Here is a 15110-nt window from a genome sequence, read left to right as displayed (position 1 = left end):
TGCCTTGGGAATTGGTGTGTGTGTGGGGGGGTTACCCCTGGGTGTCAAGAACCCACCCCAACTTTTCCCCCTTAAGTACTCCTGATAAGGAATTATGGGCAACAATGACAAATATTTTAAAAATTCATAAAAAGAATCCTAGGAATGTCCAATTGATTTGGGGTTTGGGTGGTAGTTGGCACCCAAGGGTGCCTATCACCCTGCCTACTTTTTGAGGCTTGAACCAGTTCAAACCGGTTCAAAAAGGTTCGAATTTGAACCAAACCAGGGGGTGGTTTCAGCAAAACCAAAACCGAACCATCCCCTCCCGGTTCAAATTTGAACCGAACCAGGGGAACTGGTTTTGTGTACATCCCTAATGTCAGGACAGTGACAGAAGGTGCCGTTGATAGAGCCAATGACATTATTCTGCTTTGCTCCCAATGATTCAGTTACCACACATTATATGCATCCTAAAATGGAGCACTTTTGGTAGGGATGTGCAAACAGGTTTGACATTGAATGGGTTTGACAGATCAGAGTTGAAAACCACCCCCTGTTTGGTCCGACCCTGGACCAAAACTGCCCCCCCCGGCCATTTGGGGGGTTCGTGAGTCTTTTTTATTTATCTATTTAGTACTTACCCTCTCTGGGGGGCTTCTCCAAGGCCACGGGGGTTCCCCCTCCCCCTGCTGGTCTTTCTCATGCCAAAAAGTGTCAGGTTCAGGAGATCTTTGGCCCTGTCCCCCATTGTGGGGGCCATTTTGGAGGCCACTACACATGTGCAATGGGCCCCTGCATGGCTGAGTCATGACCTGGATTTCCCGCAGCCTCCGAGAACCCCCCTGAGGAAATAAGTACTTTAAAAGAATTAACAACCTGTGGACAAACACCCCCAAACTAAACCCAGGGGGTGGGTTGAAGGGGGGGGGCAAAACCAAACTGGCCTGGTTCTGTTTGGGCTCGAACTGAACTGGGCCAGCTGGTTTCATGCACACCCCTAACTTTTGGTGCTCAGCATGGTTAAACTATTGACACTTCCTGCCACAGTAAAGCCGATCTGGGAAAGTTACAGCTCAGGCTGAGAAAGACTTTGGTCTGGAACACTGGAGAGCTGCTGACAGTGTAGATAATGCACTCAAGGGAGGGACCAAGGGTTCTGTTCAGTTCAAAGCAGCTTCATATGATACTTCACAAAAAGCATTCTAGGCAAAGAAGGATTTACAAATTCCCCCCACTCATTGATCACAATTCTGAAAAACTGATTTGCTGTAAACACGCTTATGCACTGCGTGATCTGTACACACATACAGCTTGAAAGTTCAAGGCTGTGCACTTTTATAACAAACATTGGCTTTAGTCATCTAAAGCAGTACATAAGCCTCTATATCTGACATGTACACCTCACTGCAGTTCACAAAGGCCATACCTCTTGCATTTCATGGCTTTTTGGCCCCACAAGCTTTTTCTCCTCTCTCTTCATGTATGTCCACACACCTACACACACACTTGTCAGAGGATTACACTTCATACCTCTGATAATGAAGTGGACTGTAGTAACACAAATGTTTATGCTACAATTATTTGTAAGTTTTAAGGTACCACAGTACTCTTGTTTTGGCTGCAGCAGACTAACACAATTATTCTTCAGAAACAGAAAACAAAATCATAAAAGAAAGTACAGAATAATATATATTGTTCTTCTAGGGGTTTAGCTAGAGATGGCTTTCACAGCAACCTACGTTACTGGCCACCCGTCTGGCACCTAACCCTATTCCTCACACCTAACCCTATTCCTACACAATAGGCTTGTTCAGACATTGCGCTGTACATGCATACAGACGTCTGTACGTGTGAACATGCTTTTGTCTGAATGGTGGTACACGTTCTCATTTTAAGTGAACTTGGGCACAGGATATCTCAAACGCAGGACACAGTCAGGAAGTGTTTGCACACTGACGTGTCTGAATAATCCATGCAAACAGATCCATACAGTGTATGCACGTACACTATCCATACTGACTGTATCTGTGTTGAACATAACACATGAATAGAGCTAATAAGCCAGGGAAAAGAGTAGATGATTTCCCAGTATTACTGCAAGCCCTATTCAGATATCATCATGCATGTGCATAAAGATGCCTGTGCAAGTGTACCTGCTTGTGTGTGAATGATTGCATTCACTTGAAAAGTGAACCTTAGTCCCCCTCAAATACAGGGTACAGACAGGACATTTTCTACTGTATGTGCATAAACTAAATAACTATACATCCGTAGACTGTACACAGATTGTATGTGCATTGAACCTAACATCTGAACAGAGCTTTTCACTTCTGCTGTTCTTCAGAACTCTCACATTTTGCCCCAATCCTATTGCAGAAGCAATGGATCTGGAAATGATCTGTTATGAGAAATGTGTTACTGTGGCTGCACAGGGACCTTCCAGATGGATTAATTAGGTCCTCTCTGGTGTCCCTCCCTGCCATGCACATGCTCAGTGCCTTCCTTTTCTTTGCAGTCGGGCACCATTTTAACTCAGTTTCTTTTCGACCGCTGATGCGTCAAGACCTGTGGGTTGTTGCTCCTCATAGAAAAGAAAAGCTTTATTTTGGACAAACTTCACTGTGTTTATTGATCTACAAACTGTAAGTCGACTACTTGTTTTGCTGGATGTCAGACTTGGTTGCTCGGACTTCTTTTGGCTTTGCCATTAGAATGGAGGGAGCGGAGAGGGCGGAAAAGACTACCTTTAAATGTTGCTCTCAGCGTAGAGCAAAATTGCCTTCTACTGATGAGCATGATCTTTGTTTGCTGTGCTTGGGTGAATATGTTCCTACTGCTTGTAGGAATTTCAGATCATTTTCAAAACAAACTTTGAAGAACCAATTATTGCACCTCAGGGCAGCATTTTATGGCGACGTGCTGTGATTGCTGAGGCCAGAGTCGACATCAAGATTGACGTCTATGGGCTCAGCACCAACATCAGCATCGACCACCTCGATGTTGGCATCAGGGTCTGTGCGCGCACAGTTGAAAGCCCTGGTGGACAATCTGGAAGAGCTTTTCTTTAAGAAGCCTAAGAGTTCTTATGTTGGACATAAGAAGCACAAGTGGCACCATATGACTTTGGACACTGATTCTCCGCCGCCAAAAAAAAGCACAAGTTGAAGACACCGCATCTGTCGAGACTGAGGACACCCTCGCCTTCAACAGCTCAACATCAACGTGCTCCGACATCAGAAAGTCCGTTGGTACCAAAGCCTTCGATATCGAAAGATTCCATAAGCTCGTGTGTGAATGATTGCATTCACTTGAAAAGTGAACCTTAGTCCCCCTGTGCCACAAAGGGACCCGCTGCATGCTTGCAGATTCCGGCACACCTTGTCTCTAGCTATGCAACCGGGTTTCATGGAGTTTCAACTGTGGAGAGCTCAGTGTTTGCTACAGAGTTTGCAAAGCAGTTGTTGTACCTGTTCAACACTGTGTCATTCCTTCTCAGCCTGCTGCACCTTGGCTACTTCAGTCTGCTACTGCGGTTGCTGTGGGTATTGATCAGGACGTTCAGACGGCACCTGTTCTGGTTGAGGTACCAGTAGCACCTGTGGTGCCTTCAGCACCGCCTGGGCCACAGCATCCACCTCCGCCTGCTGGGGATGCTCTGTGACCTCTCCCCTGTTGAGGCCAATGGATTATTCTGTGCAAGTTCCAGGAGGAACCTCATACCCCAACTGATGACTCTTACAACTCCTCTGATTCTTCTGACCTGGACACGGATGGTGAGGGTGGGGCCCCGGGGTATCCTTCTAATCCACTTTCAGGCGTGCCCCTGAAACCATCCACCTCACCTAATGAGGAGTTAAAGTCTTATACTAAGATGATATACGACTTTGGAATGCGCTTCCCATTGACATAAGACTCTCCTCATCTCTAGCGGTTTTTAAAAGATCTTTGAAGACTCATTTTTTTAACCAAGCCTTTTAACTTTTGTAATTTAAATATTGTAAACTGATTTTGTTTTAAGCAGCTTCTGGAGTTAGGAACAAGCTCATAGGAATATAGGAAGCTGCCATATACTGAGTCAGACCATTGGTCGGTCTAGCTCAGTATTGTCTTCACAGACTGGCTTAACGCTTCTCCAAGGTTGCAGGCAGGAATCTCTCTCAGCCCTATCTTGGAGAAGCCAGTGAGGGAACTTGGAGCCTAGATGCTCTTCCCAGAGCGGCTCCATCCCCTGAGGGGAATATCCGACAGTGCTTACATTTCTAGTCTCCCTTTCATATGCAACCAAGATCGACCCTGCTTAGCTAAGGGGACAAGTCATGCTGGCTACCACCAGACCAGCTCTCAGTTTTAATTGATTTTAATGCTTTATTTATTTGTATCATCGTTTTATAGTTGTTAACTGCCCCAAGACTTTGGTTTGGGGTGATATATAAATGTATTAAATAAATAAATATAACAAATGGCAGAGGTACTGGGTCTTGAGATCAAACGTTCAACTATTGACGTGGGAGACCCTGTCTACAAAATGATGGCTACTGTGCAATCCATGCAACCTATTGCCTTACCCATGTAGTCTGTTATTACAAAGGCTGCTAAGATGGTGTGGGAGATCCTGCAAAACTCCGCTCCTACATCAAAGTGCCTGGAGAGTTTGTACCAAGTTCAGGAAGAAGATGACTCTTACCTTTTAAAACATCCTAATCCAAACTCTTTAGTAATAGACTGTGCATCCTCGTCCAAATTGGGTCATCATCACATGACCCCTTTGGATAAAGGACAGAAGCTTGATGTTTTTGGCTGTCACATTTTTTCGACTGCGCCTTTCTATTCACATTGCAAATTATGCGGCCTGCATGGCCCGTTACAACTATTGTCTTGGACTCTTTGAAACAGGAGGCTTCTACGCTCCAGCCACGAGACTCCGTAAAGAGATATGAGGAAGTGCTTAGCAAATCAGGTGAACTTACCCGGCAGCAGTTGAGCACATTTAAACACCTGGCTGAAACCGAAGCCAGGACCATGACTACGGCAATCTCTCTCAGACATCATGCATGGTTACAGTCTTCTACACTACAGAACAATATGAGGGACTGTATTGAAACCTTGCCATTCGATGGTAAAGGTCTCTTTAATGATACTACAGATACAACTATGCAGACCTTTAAAAAGTCTAAATTCACAGCCAAGAGCTTTTCATCATCTTCTTCAGCAACTCCAGGCTCTTCTCAGTACTATAATTACAATCACCACCGGTCTGGCTTCCAGTTCAAAGACCAAAAAGGTTTTAGAAAGCAAAATAAGCTATACCATAAAAAGGCATATGGCCAAAGGAACAAAAATCAGGGCACCCGTCCTGCGAAGGATGTGGCCAAGCAGTCCCTTTGATACCCCAGATTGTCCGCCGCACATCATCATCTGCTGAGGCTTTCAACACCAATGTACTGGCTTGTCAGTGGCATGCCTTCAATAACAACTCCTTTGCCACCAAGTATCATCAGACTAGCCATTCATGCTTCAGCATGGCACCAGATAACATCAGACCAGGGTCCTAAGAATTATCTACACTAGTTACACAATTGAGTTCAAAACTTTGCCAAGCTTCAAGGGCATAAAAATAACTCCCCCAACTCTGGCCTTGTTGGAAGAAATACAAACCTTGTTGGAGAAGGGAGCTTTTGACACTATCGATCATGCTATCCTCCTCGAGCGCCTGCGTGGGTTGGGTATCGGGGGCACTGTCCTACAGTGGTTCCGTTCTTACCTTAGCAGGCGTGTCCAGTTGGTATGCATTGAGGACAGGTGCTCTGACCCATGGCCACTCCTTTATGGAGTTCCCCAGGGTTCCGTTCTTGCCCCTGGCCTTTTTAACATCTATATGAAGCCGCTGGGCCAGGTCATTTCCCTGTTTGGGGTGAGATTTCATCAGTATGCTGATGATAGCTATATATTGCCATCCCAGACCATTTTGGGGATGCTGTTTCTGTGTTTACTCAATGCTTGGAAGCTATTAAGGTCTGGATGAATCAAAACAAGCTCAGACTGAATCCCACTAAGACTGAATTTCTTTTATTCAGCCCTCATAACGGCCAAAAGCTGGATGTGAACCTTGTTTTAGATGGGGTGGCGCTGCCCTCAAAAGAGTTTGTTTGCAATTTGGGGGTCCTTTTGGACTTGCGCCTCCTGCTTGAGCAGCAGGTGGAAGCTGCGGCTGGAAGTGCTTTTGCCCAGCTTCATCAGGTTCGCCAATTACGCCCTTACCTTGATCGGCAGGCATTAATGACCCATCCCCTTGTTATCTCCCATTTAGATTATTGTGACACTCTCTATCTAGGGTTACCTTTGAGGACAATTGGGAAGCTGCAGTGGGTCCAGAATGCAGCAGCTTGCCTACTCATGGGTGCCAGAAAATATGACAGGGTAACACTGAATGACTCCTACAGTCATTGCACTGGTTGCCTATTCGCTTCTGAGCTCAATTTAAGGTCCTGGTTCTGACCTTCAAAGCCTTGGGGGGCCTGGTGCCTGTCTACCTACAGACCCACCTCTCCCACCCAGTTACATCCTGTCCAGTTAGATCATCTTAGATGGCCCTTCTGTTGGTCCCTGATTTCCGAGATGTTCAGGGCTCTAGGACCCATGAAAGGGCCTTTTCGGTTGCTGCCCCGCTCCTTTGGAACTCTCTGCCCCCACAGATCTGACTAGCCCCTTCCTTACTGATCTTCAAATCGCTATTGAAGACTTTTCTTTTTTGCCAGGCTTTTGCCCTGCAGTTTATTTTTCTGTTCTTTGGTACTTATTTTAGTTTTTAATTTAGAACAGGGATTCTCAAAGTTGGGTCCCCAGATGTTTTTGGACTTCAACTCCCATAATCCCTAGTCCCAGTGGCCTTTGGTTGGGAATTATGGGAGTTCAAGTCCAATAACATCTGGGGACCCAACTTTGAGAATCTCTGATTTAGAATGTAATTTTTAATGTTGCCTGTTTGCATCTTGTTGTGCACTGCCCAGAGTCTTTGGAGTGGGCAATATATTAAATGTCTATCAATCAATCAATCAATCAATCAATCAATAGTGCCAGTGCAGTGGACAGACCAGCTGAAGGGATTCTACTTGTGTTACTTCCTCATCCCGAAGTGGGACAGTGGAACCAAGGCGATTATGGATCTCTGAAGTCTCAATCAATTCATCAATACATGCAAATTCTGTATGACAATGCTGCAGGGAATTCTTCCACTCCTCACCAAGGAGGAGTGGCTTGCTACTTTAGAGCTCAAAGACACACATTTTCATATAGAAATTCAGTAACCCAGTGAAAGTACTTGAGATTTGCAGTAGGAAGTTCAGTATTCCAGTACAGGGTCCTGCCCTTTGGCTTGTCTAAGGCTCCGGGGGTGTTTACCAAATGTATGTTGGCAATTGTGGCTCACCTGAGAACACAAGGTGTCATCATGTTCCCTTTTCTAGACAACTGGCTCTTGGTGCACTGAGACAGGTCAGAGTTGGAGTCTCAGATCCAATATGACTTGCAACTGTTGGAGGACTTGGGGACAAGGTGGCCAGATTTGGCTTTTAAAAAGCCAAATTCTGGTTTACGGCCCATTTGACCAAAGAGTATACCCCTTAGGTTCTGGCAACTCTGCTTGGGGATCCAGGTCAAATGGGCCAAGTCAAAACTTCAACCAACAGAGTCAATAGACTACATTGGATATGTAGACAAAAATGGTGTACCTACTGGAAGATTGGTGCCTTCATATTTGCACTCTTGTGGAAGCATTCGAAGGCCAGCCACGACAACGAGCCAAGGAGGTCCAAAAGTTGCTAGGTCTGATGGCCTTGTCCAAGGAGACTGTCCTCCATACTCGCCTGCGTATGCAGCAGCTACAGCTATGGTTCCTGCAGTCATTCTGCCCCAACGTCGATAGTCAGCAGATGCTGCGGGACTCCCCCACTCCTGTACTAAAATCTTTGCAATGGTGGAAAGCGCAGGACAATCTTCTTCAAGGCATACTTTTCCAACCTCCAACTCTGACGAAATGCCTCTCTGCTGGGTTGGGGGAGCATTGTGGAAGTCAACAAACTCAAGGCTTATGGATGGTGCAGCAGCAAAGGATGCACATCAGCTTCCTAGAACTGATGGCAGTGTTTCTGGCTTTGAAGTCCTTTGCACCACTGATACAGGGCTCAGTTGCACAACTACAGATGGACGGCAACTGCCTATGTCAATCGTCAGGGTTTCACGTTCACTATGTGCTCTAAGCACACAATTCTGGAATTGGTGTATATCCTGGAATACGTTTCTAATCGCCATCCTCATCAAGAGAGTGGAGAACGTCTTTCCGTGGTTCTGTTCCAAAGAGGCCATTGGGTACGCGTCTCTGTGGGATGCTTATCAGCACATCTGAGACAAAGGCCTTGCTATACATGTTCCCTCCACTCTTCCTACTCAACAGAGTAGTGAGCAAGTTGAAACAAGACAATGCGAAAGCAATTCAGGTGGTGCCATGGTTGGCCCACCAGCTATGGTTTGCGTCGCTACTCTGACTGATGGGGAACGCCTATTGCCATCTACCTCTTGATCTATTGACAAGGGACAAAGGGTGGGATTTGCATCTGGCCCTGCCAACGCTGCAGCTGACAGCGGGGAAGGTCGGCTATTGAAAAGAATCCTGTTGAACAGCCATAAGCCCTCAATGAGGAAATGTTACACTAGCAAGTGGAAATGTTTAACCTGTTATGCTAAGGACCGGGGATTTGATCCGTTCAGAGCGTCTACGGATCAAGACCTGCTATACCTTACTAACCTGAAGGAATCTGGGCTGGCAAACATGTCCTTGCAAGTACACCTTGCTGCTACTTCAGCTAAGCACAAGGGTTGGCAGGACAAGACTGCCTTCTCTCATCCTCGATGCAAGAAGTTTTTACGGGGCGTCAATAACCTTTACCCTCCTATACGCCAGCCAGCTGAACAGTGGAGTCTGTCCCTAGTGCTGGCCTCACTAATGGAACCTCCCTGTGAACTGCTTCATAAAGTGAGTTCGCAATATTTGACGCTCAAGTGTGCGTTGCACCCTAACCGCTTCCCGTAGTGTAAGTGAATTGTTAGCTTTGCACACAGATGCACCATATACGCAATTCTTTCCCAACAGGGTGGTTATTCGTACTGATCAGTCTTTCTTACCGAAAGTGGTGATCCGACTTCCACTTAAATCAAAACATCATGCTTCCATCCTTCTTTCAGGAGCCTGAAACCTGACTGGAGCAGGCCTTACATTCGTTAGATGTCAGGCGGTGCCTTCTCTAGTAAGTAGAGATTCACTGTTCTTTAGTACTTCTTTTTAATCTAAAAAGATTTCCAGCACACATGACATGAATTGAATTTGATTTTCAAAAACAGTGTTGAATGGAGATTATGAATATATTCAATGTTTAGAATATGGATACTATATGTATAAATGGCAGAGGTAATGTTCTTACCTAGTTTGATTTCTTTTATAGAATGAAGCCCAAGCTATTGTGCCTGCTATTCTGACTAGTTATCTTTGCATACATGCACCAATGTTTGGCTATAAAGACATATCTCTAATTGAAAGTGAGCTTCGAGTGTGAACTTCAAAATGTCATGCATTTCAAAATGAGTAATCTAGATCCACAAGCTTCACTTCTTGAAAGTAACAAAAATGTGATAAAAAAGGATAATTGCAACTTTTGTTCTAGAAATAAACAGTAATGCTAAAACAGTGTTCTGTATCAGTGTTTCTCAATGTTTTCGGAGTCAAGGACCTGTACATTCTTCGTGTGCAGTTTCCCAGACTAGCAGTTTCAAGTTTAAGTTTGTTTGTTTGTGTGTGAATGTATGTATGTATCAGAGTTCTATACTGCCCAAAACCTGCATCTCTGGGCAGTTTACAATTAAAATAATATTATAAGCATTAAAATAATTAAAACTAGAATCATTTAAAAGCAAACATTAAATATTAAAACTATCTGCATTAAGCATGCAAGCCGGAAACATTTTGCATTAAAATGGGGACCTCGGATTGCATCGCTTGGTAAGGAAAAGCAGGTACTAGTCTTTATGAAGCATGTGAAAAGCAAACTACTTTATTTTGTTTTCCTTCCATCCTCATGTGAGGCCCTGGATCTCTGTGAAGAATGATTCTTTAGCAGCTGCGGTAGGCAGTTGGGTTTGTCTCTGCCCTGAGCGTAGTGACCAAGGGAAATCCTCCTCTCCCCACTGAGAACACAGAGATCTCTCAAAGATCTTTGAAACAAGGGGGGCAGGCCCAGTATCCATGGAGCTCTCCTGAGCTCATTTCTAAGCAGGCAGCCCTTGCTGCAGGGTTTACGTTCATTCCACTTCCTCGAAATGAACATAGACCCTGCAGCAAGGGCTGCCTGCTTAGAAATGAGCTCAGGAGAGTTCCTAGCAGCAGCAGCCCACACCAGCTCAAAATTGTTGGGGTGGGGTTAATTTCCCAAGGCATGGACCAGGACGCAACTCTTCATGGACCGGCACCAGTCCGCGGACCAGCGGTTGAGAAACACTGTTCTGTATGATCATTTTTTTAGAACCCTAGATTTTAGATTCCCCAACTGATTTTAATGTTTGATATCCCTCTTTATTAGAAGGCCCATTACTTCTAAAACAAGCATGAGGTGGAGATTATGTTCTCAGGCACCTGACAGAATTCTGGTCAAGCACAAGGCTTCCTATTAACTGCACCTGAATCCACCTGCCCAAAGCAATGTATGTGAGAGGGGCTCCTTTTTAAAATAAGTGGAAAAGTGGTTCTGGGTGAGGGACATGTATGTACATCAGAAATCTTGCATCTAGCAGCACCCGTTTGGAACAATGGATGTATCTCTGAAATAATGGTGATCTACCTGATGATACTAAGAAATTGCAGCTCCTAGTAAAATTTGCCCCAGGGCCCAGTGCAACCAGCTGTCAGCCCTGAACCTGGTCTTTCTTTAAAAGATGTTAGCAATACCCCTTATCAGTAAAGTTAGCATTAGTTAGCATAAAGTTTGCTAACAGAGCAAAGAGGCATCTTTTAAAAGTGGTGATTCTATTTAGCAGGGGGAGAGCAACTGGCCCTATCCATCCCCGGCACAGCACAGTGGCTGTTGCTGGTGGCTGTCTTATGTTTCTTTTTTAGATTGTGAGCCCTTTGGGGACAGGGAGCCATTTTATTTTTGTATTTATTTGTGTAAACCGCTTTGGAAACTTTAGTTGAAAAGTGGTATATAAGTATTTGTTGTGGTGTATTGTATTATCTACAAAAGACCAAGGATTTTCAGCATACAGAAATGCTCTTTGTATTGTTTAAAGGCAAGAACAAAGGCATGTCTGTTTCGAGACAGGCTCTCTCACTGGTTAGTAGAGCTCATATTCTTGACTTAAAAGTTACAGAACCTACAGTCACCGAGAGTAATGAAGGAGCACTCCACGAGAGCACATGAGACTTCTACTGTACCTTTCTAGACTCAGTTTCAAGAATTTGTGTGCGGCTGCTACCTGGACTATGCATTTGCCTTTCATAAAGCACTATGCCATAGACTTGCATAGGACTGCAGAAGCGAAGTTTGGAAGAGAGGTACCCTGCACCCTAACCCCTGCTAACTTGGCAAAGAGGCACCTTTTAATGTGGTGATGCTCTTTATTTAGCAGGGGGAGAGTAACTGGCCCTATCCACCCCCAGCACAGTACCTCCAGTGACTGTTGCTGGTGTCTATCTTATGTTTCTTTTTAGATTGTGAGCCCTTCGGGGACAGGGTTCCATCTTATTTGTTTGTTATATCTTTGTGTAAACCGCCCAGAGCCATTTTTGGAAGGGCGGTATAGAAGTCGAAAGAATGAATGAGCGAATGAGTGAATGAAGAGAGTGCTGTAGTGGGTGGAACGGCTGCACTCTCTGCCAAAGCAGAAGCTGGTTAGTCACCCATTTCTCATGATGACAGCGGATCACTTCCAGATAAATAGGTTGCTTACCTGTAACTTATCTGGAGGTGATCTGTTGTCAGTCATGAGACCCACCTATACCTCCCCGCTGCAACTTTCTAAAGGTGAAGATACTTTCCTGTTTGGACAGTTTATTGGACATGTCTGCGATTGTCTGAGCAAGATGCTCTGCAAAAAACCTGAGTTAAAATGGTTCCCAACTACTGGGAAAAGAAGGCACTGAGCACATGCACGGCAGGGAGGGGAGCCAGAGAGGAGCTAATCAATCCAACTGGAAGATCCCTGCACATTCTCATGACTGATAATGGATCACCTCCAGATCACAAGTTACAGGTAAGCAACCCGTTTTTACACACATTTAGCAGAGAGCATATAAATTCCCAATGCATATTCGGACTGCACATGCAGCTAGGAACCTTTTGGATTGCCTACGCACAATCTCTATGTAGGGACAATGCAGGATGACTAGTAAATGCGGGTTAGCCTGGTATCATGCACTCCATTCCCCTTAGCACACTAGAATACCTGAAGAAGTCAAGGAGCTACCAGTCCAAAGCTTTTGGTCACTTCAGCCCAGGTATCTTTTTCATACGTGTCTTTGCATAGAAAAAATGGCGTGCCCAGAACTTTTTCAAAAGCAAGGACTAGTGGTTATTGGGCAGAGCAGCTAATTCTCAGATAAAGAGGAGTGTCCTTGTTTGTTTACAGTAAGTAAATATTAAATGAAACCTGAGCAAGTTCCAGGGCTCAATAGGTGTACATAGATTGACCTAGTGGTCTCTGTTGTTGATCCTCCTAGTAATCTGTAGGATGGCATGCCCTCAAATCAGAGGCTGGGTCTCAATGCCTTTGATGACTTCCCGGTCCCTGGCCCCCATTTCATGCCCTTTACCTTTAAAGCCCTGCATGGTTGGGCCCTGAGTAGATGAATGAATGCCTGCTCCACACATTCTGATCCATGTATTAAAGTTATATTTGGAAACCTTCCTCTTGGGTTTTTGCTGCCTTCAGAAGTGAGGCAGGAGGCAACCAGGGAAGAGGGCCTTCTGTGCCGCAGTGCCCCACCTATGACATTCTTTCCTCAGGAATGATCACTTGGCTACTATACTGCTGTCCATCAGAGATGTGCAAGGTCCAGCTACATGCCAACCCGACGGGGGTGGGGGCGTTACCTTTAAGGAGCAAGAAGGGTGCTCTTATCCTACCGGTGCTGTGACAGAAATCGCTGGTGCAGGGCAGCACCAAACCTCCTTGCCGCCGTGTTCAGCATCCTCCGGAAGTGGCTGGTGAACGTGCAGGACGCTGACCGGGGCGACAAGGAGGTATGCTGCTACCCCGCACCAGCATTTTTTGTCACAGCACCGGCAGGGGAAATGCGGCAGTGGGAGGGTCAGAGCACCCTCCCTGCTCCTTAAAGGCAACCTCTGCTGCTGCCGCCAGTTCGGCTGAACGCTGGACCATCCAAACTGGTTGGTGACATCCCTACTGATCTTCCAGTGTCAAGGCCTCTCCCAGGTCTTTTAGAAACAATCGTTTTCAGGCTGCTGTTAACTGCTGTTTTTAGTACTGTTTTATTTATTATTCATTTAACGTATTTATTTAAGCAGTTGTGCCTAACTTCATTGTTTTGTTTTAGTTTTATTGTTGCCACTTCTTTATTTTTTTTTTTAAAGTAGAAAGTCAGCCTACACATATCATAAACAAGCACGGCAGATGTCTTCCTGTGCCATATTTATAATAGTTGACCTCAGAATGACATTTCCATGGTTCTTTACATATAAACCGCCCAGAGGCAAAAGTTTGGGTGGTATATAAATGTGAGAAATAAATAAAATAAAATCAACCTAAATGTGATTGACAGAAGGCCATTGATTCTGTTTAAGAAATGTTGCTTTGTATATTTTTAACATACTGCTTTTAAAAAAGAAAATAATTTAACACAACTTCTAAATGCACTGGAAATCCATTTTTGTTAAAAATTCTCTTTAAATATATATAATTTTAATCTATATTTATATTTAGTCATATCTATCTACCTACCTACCTACCTACCTACCTACCTACCTACCTACCTACTCTGGCTTGAAGCCATTCCCATACCCCTTAAGACCACCCACTATTAGGTACCCCAACTTTCTTCTGCACCCAGTCCACTAAAAGCTCCTTGTACAGTACTCCTGTTCCACTTTTCCCAAGCAGTAGATCAGCAGTGCTGATGACGTTTCAAAATACCAAGAACATAACTAGTAACTAACTAAATACCACTTACTATTCTCCTGAGATAACCTGAGAAGCAGCTACTCCAAACTCAAGAAGAAAAATCCCTTTTGCTTTATAATCTGTACTTTATCTTCCGAGTCTACAACACAAAGTTGTTGATTAAACAATATAATCTGCTCCTTCAGTGAATTTGCTGAATCTGCTACTTCACTTTCCTTTGCTTTCTTCCTTATCAAGGAAGTTCCATTTTAAAAAATACAATGAAACAAACCATTTCACTAGTCTAAGCCCTTGAATTTAGTCAGTTTTCATGGTTGTGCCGTTCAAGATCTTTAGAGGTACAAACACATACGCCAGAGGTCAAGAGGACTAAATGACTTTTGACAAGTTCTGGAAGCTTTTGTGGAACCAAGGCAAAAAGACAGATATTCGTTACTGTCAAGTTGGGGGCATATTTTAATGTTTGACTTACTGACCAGTGGTTTTTGTTTTTGGTGCTCTGCAGAATGATATATTTCTTTAATACCAGAAATATTCCTTGAGAGAACAGGATATTTTGAGCAGGAACTTCAGAACTTACATTATGTCTAAGTTCATCGACATGCCAGGGCACACTGTCCAGTAACATTAAAGTTGAATTACATTTCAGTAGGATTGCATTCAAAGGGGGGTGGGTGGTGGTATTTATCAATACCAAGTCATTGTCACAAATGTCCTGTGGAACACAGATATTAGAGCCACACCCTAAATACACCATACTTTTCGAAGGAAATCTGTACATCACTTTTCCCCATGCCACTTAGTAAAATAAATACCTCTACTGTACTTCTATAATCTTCCCTACGAAGTTAGTGAGAGTTCCAGAGAGCAGCTTCTTTTCAGAACAAATCAGTCCAGTGCCAAAGACAGACAGACAAACCTCAGATTTGGGGCTTGTAGAACATAAT

This window comes from Hemicordylus capensis, chromosome 1 (assembly GCF_027244095.1).
Source record: "Hemicordylus capensis ecotype Gifberg chromosome 1, rHemCap1.1.pri, whole genome shotgun sequence".
NCBI lineage: Eukaryota > Metazoa > Chordata > Lepidosauria > Squamata > Cordylidae > Hemicordylus > Hemicordylus capensis.
The sequence above is the reverse complement of the archived record's forward strand: the minus strand, read 5'-3'. Positions refer to the sequence as shown.